This window comes from Mauremys mutica, unplaced genomic scaffold, assembly GCF_020497125.1.
Source record: "Mauremys mutica isolate MM-2020 ecotype Southern unplaced genomic scaffold, ASM2049712v1 000393F_np12_subseq_70375:222436_obj, whole genome shotgun sequence".
NCBI classification, from domain to species: Eukaryota; Metazoa; Chordata; order Testudines; family Geoemydidae; genus Mauremys; species Mauremys mutica.
This window is the reverse complement of record NW_025422939.1, coordinates 92,324-98,402: the sequence shown is the minus strand read 5'-3', so window position 1 is coordinate 98,402 and position 6,079 is coordinate 92,324. Positions and strand designations below refer to the sequence as shown.

Here is a 6,079-nt window from a genome sequence, read left to right as displayed (position 1 = left end):
TTCTTAAATTCTCCTCAGCTTTGGGATGTGAACCCAGCCCGTTTATCTGCAGCGATTTGTCCTTGGGTAGGTGGAATTTGCTGTCCTGTGTCACTCCCCCAATGTGGGTGGGGGTTAGTAGGTGCTGGCTGGGGGAGCCCGCAGACACGTCTGCCTCTGGGGGGGAGATGGGGGGGCCGATCTCTGCCAGCGACAGGACATGGCCGCACAGAAGGGGAAGGGAGGAGCCAGTGTCCCTATGGAGCCGGCCCAGCCCCTTTGGTTCTGCTCCTTTCCAGCATTTTGTTCAGAGACTTTATTACTGGGGAGGCTGAAAAATCTCTCTGTGGGCTTAGCCTGGCAGGAGGGGCCAGGTCTCCCCTGCAATAAAGAGCTGGAGCATGTTCCCAGCATGGCAGAGCCTAGGCTGTGTCTCTGCAGGGAAAGATCCTGGGGGAATCGTGATGTGACATGAACTAAAGCCTGTTCTGAAACCTCCACAGTTGCCCTTCTCGCCCTGCCAGGCTGCAGGATGTCGTCCATGTTTCGCTCCAGCTCATCCCATCCTCCCATGGGACAGGGAAGGGAAATGGCTGCAGTGTAGCCAGCTCAGGTAGGGATTATTGGGGGGTGGGGTTCTGGTGGGTTCCTGCTGAAGGGACAGCAAATACACAGGACGTGGGAGGCTTGGGCAGTCTGGCTTGGAGGTTGGAGTAGCCAAAACATTCACGGGTGGAGAATGGGAGGAGGCCAGGGTGTAGCAAACCTGTTGGGACTTGTTTAATATGCGGCTTCCATTCTAGGAACAGACCCAAGTAGCTCTTGTGTCATACAGGGGGCCTGTGATATGCAGGGGGTCAGATTAGATGCTCTAATGGTCTCTTCTGACCATAAAGTCGACTAATTTCTGGCAAACTGAGTGTAGCATTGGGAGCAGCGTCTGAGGTTTTCCTGTCTAGCCGGCTTGCTGCCTAGAACAAACACTCCTTGAGTGGGGTGATCCACAGGGAGTAGCTCAAACCTCCAGAGTGCCTGGCCTGGGGCAGGACATTGGCACAGCAAGGGAGGCGTGTGGCAGCGACATCCCAAAGGCCTTTGGCAGGACCTCAGACTATTGGTCCAAGGTGGTGGGGAGGTGGTGACCTCAAAGAGAGATGCTGACATCAGCCAGGCAGGACAGGGGCGAGGGGCCAGGGAAACCTCAGAGACCCCTGTGGCTTTGCTTCAGCAAGTCTCCTTCTCCAGGTCTCTCTTTGAGGACTGAGAGAGTATTCGGGTTCACGGACGTGAGCGCCAGGAGGAACCTCTTTTGAGTTTCCTCCTTCCCTTTTAGTGATTTTACTAGAAAACAGCCATCCCTGTTTAGAAGGTAAGAGCCTCCTGGAGGTTTGAAACCTTTTCAGTCTGATCCATCTGGTGAGAGTTGAATTCTAGGCATGGAAAACACGAGCTTAAGGAGGCAGAATTTTATTGCGCACCTGGGATTTTGTCCCTTAGAATCATTGGGGAGATTAGGGTTTGTCCTTTTTGTTTCACCTTTTCCTCCATCCATCCCTCCCTCCTTTCTCTTTGTCTCTTGCTTCTTTTGTCCTTTTTCCTGTTCTCCTCCCAACACCAGGAGGTAGGGGTGTGTGTGTGTGTGTTGCGGGGGAGTGCTCTGCAGCTCCCACTGTGGGAGGTCCACCCAAAAATGTGGGGCTGAAATAGTGCTCGGGCAGTGATCCCCACCAGTGACCTGGCCCATCCTTTGGGTTCTCTGGTGAGAATCCTCAGTCTCTACCCTGATTGGCTGACCAGGGGGTTATTGACAGGGAGGAGACTCAGGTCCTTGTTGTTCTCTTTTAAGACCAAGGAAATAAGTCAGAACCAGTTCTATGTTTGATGAATTTTGCTGCTTCTCTGCATTAATGGTCTCTGAGCAGTTCATGATTCTCTCAAATGTTGCAGTTCTCCTCAAATACTTGCTGAATAATTCGTGTGCACTGTTGTTGGTCTGGAGCTCATCTGTGAGCACTTTATTCAGGTTATTCAGTGTATGAAATTCAAGATCCGATGGTTAGATTGAAAATCAGGGCTTTTGGGTCCTATTCCCAACTCTGCCCCTGACTGGCTGTGTGACCTAAGAGAAGTCAATTCTCCTTTCTCAGCCTGAGCTTCTCTCTCTTTCGAGTAGGGATAATAGTGATCCGCTCCTACCTAGCTCCTACCTAGGTCAATTAATGCCAAACTGGTACTTAATTGGGTCAAATTGGGTCAATGATATGATATTCTTAACCTTTTTCAGAGGGTATGGCTGGAGAGTCTTGCCCGCATGCTCGGGGTTCAGCTGACCGCCATATTTGGGGTCAGGAAGGAATTTTCCTCCAGGGCAGATTGGCAGTGTCCCTGGAGGTTTTTCGCCTTCCTCCGAAGCATGGGGCAGGGGTCGCTTGCTAAAAGAGTGGGTAGATCGGCTAATGTGGCCTGCATCTTGCAGGAGGTCAGACTAGATGATCATAATGGTCCCTTCTGATCTTGAATTCTATGATTCTGTGAACACACTCACTCTTCCCCAGTACACACACTGTCTCTCCCCAGAACACAAACAGTCTCTACCCCGCCACGCACGCTGCAGTTGAAAAGCAGCTGGTAATCTAGTAAGGTGCTCGTGGAACGGTGGGATAGAGAAACCTGCATCATGTGATGCTGTACCAGCCCGTGAGGCATTGCAAACCCTTCCCAAAACACCCTGCAGTCAGTTGCACAGTGGGATAGTTGCCCACAGTGCACTGCTCTCTGTTGCCATCCACGAACTGCTAGCATGAATGTGCTCTGGTGACACAAGGGGCATAGGGAGGACATTCAATAGCTGTTTTAACTAAACACTTTAACTAAAGCAGCAATGCCAGGGGGTTGGTGGCTTCTTTGTTTCCTCACCCTGGAGTAAACTCAGCTTTTTATTCCATTCTTGATGCTTCATGGAATAACAACAGATGACCGAAGATAGATGTGGACAGGGTGGGTCTCAGGGGAGGGGCAGAGAGGTTCGAGCGGTGGGCAGAGCAGGTCTCGGAGGTGGGCGCAGTGGGCAGGGCAGGTCTCAAGGGAGAGGCACAGAGGTGTGCGTGGTGGGTTGCAGGGATGGGTCAGAGCGGTGGCGGCTGGTGGGCAGACCTTGTGGTAGGGGGTGGAGAGGCACGAGCAGGAGGCAGGAAGGCCTTGGGGGAGGAGAGGAGCGAGCGAAAGGTGGCTCAGCCGTCCTCAGCCAAAGAGGAAGAGCGGGGGTGGGAAGTGGCCAAATAGGAGCAAGGGGGGAGCACAGGTGGGGCCTCAGAGAGAGGAGAAGGGTGGGGGGCAGTGCCATGGTCTGGGCACCAATGGGCCCCCCACTTCCAGGGAGCTTCCAGCGCTCACACCCAGCCTCCCCAAATGCAAGAGCCATGGGCCACCTATTCTCTTCATCTTCACTAACCAAGCCCCTCCCCAAGCTATGTTGATGGGAGAAGCCCTCCTGTTGGCACAGCGCTATCTGCACCGGGGTTAGGCTGATATAACTGCATTGCTTAGGGAGGTAAAATTTTTACACCCCTGAGTAATGTAGTTACACCGATCTAATTTTGTAGTGTAGACCTGTCCAAAGAACCTTGGGAGTAAAACTTCCCCTGCTCCTCTGCTTTACTGAATCCAAACACAAGCAAAGCTTGTCAGGCCTAGATGGAGTTTGGCAGAGAGTCAGGTGTGTGCAGACATGATCCCTTCAGCAGCTGTAGGCACCATGGCTTAGCTGGCTAAAACCACTGTTTTGTATACAGGGGATCCTGGGTTCAAGTTCCAGTGGTACCTTACTGAGTTGCTTTTGGGGCACCTGGTATTGGCTACTGTCAGAAGACAAGATTCAGAGCTAGATGGACCTTCGGTCTAGCCTAGTGCGGTTTTTCTTATGGTTTGAATTACACTCACAGGCACTGAGGATAGAGTTACTGAAAGTTTGGGAGTTAGGAGCTGATAGGTCAGTGGTCCAGTCCCCTCACAGACAACCCCGTCCTTCTGGGACAGGGGCAGGTCTGAGCTCTCACACCAAATGCTCGTTGTGGCTGCCAGAATCTGTGGGCAGCTCGTTTAGTTTATGCCGAGGGTGGAGTCCTGTTTTGTGCACCGAGTATGAGAATGAAAATCCTGACCTGCCCTTTGAAATAACAAAAGCAGCAGGACGTGTTTCTGTCCCTGCCCCAGAGCAGACAGACCAATGGAGAAATGCCATGAGTCCAGGGTATTACTCCCCTGCGGTTTTACCATTTCCACTTGCTAAACTCCCTCCCAACCTTCTGGGCTCCTGGAGCAGGGGACTGAGCCTGAGCCGAGACACGGACACTGCAACTTTACAGCCCAAGCCGCATGACCCTGATTAATGTAACACGGGCCAGTCATGGGTGTTTCATTGCACTGGAGACGTAACCTAATGTTATGTCTACACTGTGATTAACACACCCAGGGCACCTGTCACAAAGCCTGGGTCAGCTGACTCAGGGTTATGGGGCTTGGGCTGCAAGACTATAAAATTACAGGGCAGACATATGGGCTTGAGCCCAACCTCTGAGACCCCATGAGGGGTGAGGGTTTCCAAACCCAGGCTTCAGTGTGAACACAAATATCTGCACCACAGTTTTTAGCCTCTCAGCTTTACCTCCATGAGCCCACGTCAGATGGTCCAGGCCAGCCGTGCTGCCATCTTTATCCCAGGAGAGATGGACTCTAAGGGTACGTCTCCATTGCAATGTCAGCCCAGGTGTGGCACGCTGTGCTCAAAGCAGCACCCTGGAAGCCCCATATTCACCGATCTCATACAATGATGATACAGTTTGTTCAAAGTCTGCCTGGTCAGGTATCATTTCAAAAGTCTTGGTCTGTTGAACATTAATATTGTGTTGGATTGTGTGTGTAGCATTGGCTGGGAAGTTTTGCTCTGTGAGTGTGACTGAGATGAGGTTGGGAAATGCCCACCACCAGCCTTTCAGGTGTGACAATGGAGGAGCCAGACCCGCTGCTGGCCCATTAAAGGGATCCACACTGCCAAGGACTATCCCAGGAACCGTGTACAATGCAGACGTCTCCGAGATAGCACAGCAACAATGGGCACTGCTTGACTCACATCCTAGCAAAGGTACTTCCCAGCCAGTTGGAAGAAACTATGAAAGGTGGGGTTGAGACATTATGAGTTGGCCTCTCTCCCCCACAACTCAACAGCTGGAAATACACCTGGATGACAAAACTGATTCAGAAATCAGAAGAGAATAATAATAGTACATTCAAACCAAAGTCCCCAAACAGACTAGTAGTGGTTTTTCAGCAGAAAATTTTCAGTTTGGGGAATTTTGTTTTCTGTCAGACTTTGCCAAGGGAAGCAGAGAGAAAATGGTTGAGTTGTCTCCTTCAGAACAGCTTGGCCTAGACACTAGCTCTGGTTCACTGTTGTGACCTTGCTCAGGTTGGGGATATTTTAATTATTTGGGGAGGTCCCAGGGTGTTCGGGGCAGATTATGAGGCTGTTCCCTTTGAGATAAAAACTAAGAAATGCAGGACTAGAGAATTTTCTTAGAAATCTGGGATTTAGGCATTTTATTTGAAGCAAGTTGGGGGGAGGGGCAGTTGAGATTCTGAGAAGGTTTTTGTTTGCAGGAAGCAACCTTGTTTGATCTGTCATTGTACCAAGGGGGGAGATGGTTGTCTATAAAGGAGAGTGAAGACTAAATGCAGCCCATGAGGATGGGATTTGAACCCATGCGTGCAGAGCACAATGGATTAGCAGTCCATCACCTTCACCACTCAGCCACCTCATCTGAGCTTCTAAGATAGTGACAGGAGGAGAAATCTAAGGCCGGCAGAGATAGGGCCACTAAGGAGTATTTAAATACTAAGCGTAAGGAGGGGCTGAATGAGCTCCCCCGTCACATCTAGTGAGGAGCTGGGGGAAGACTTCAGGAACAGGCCGTGTTTGCACAGACATCCCTACTCTGCCTAGCTATGCAGCATGATGGGGCCACTTCCCCAAAATGACCAGTTTGGGATGGTGGTGGGTAACAAATCACTTTAGCATTGAGTGGAATGAAATATTATTCTCCTT

The 6,079-nt window shown here is 51.0% G+C and overlaps 1 non-coding gene across 1 annotated transcript; it reads right to left on the bottom strand.

Moving 5' to 3' along the window:
• Positions 1 to 5,707: 5,707 nt before the first annotated feature.
• On the bottom strand, positions 5,708 to 5,795 carry TRNAS-GCU. Its single transcript has one exon. It is a non-coding gene; the product is annotated as a tRNA-Ser (tRNA).
• Between the last annotated feature and the right edge of the window lie 284 nt (positions 5,796 to 6,079).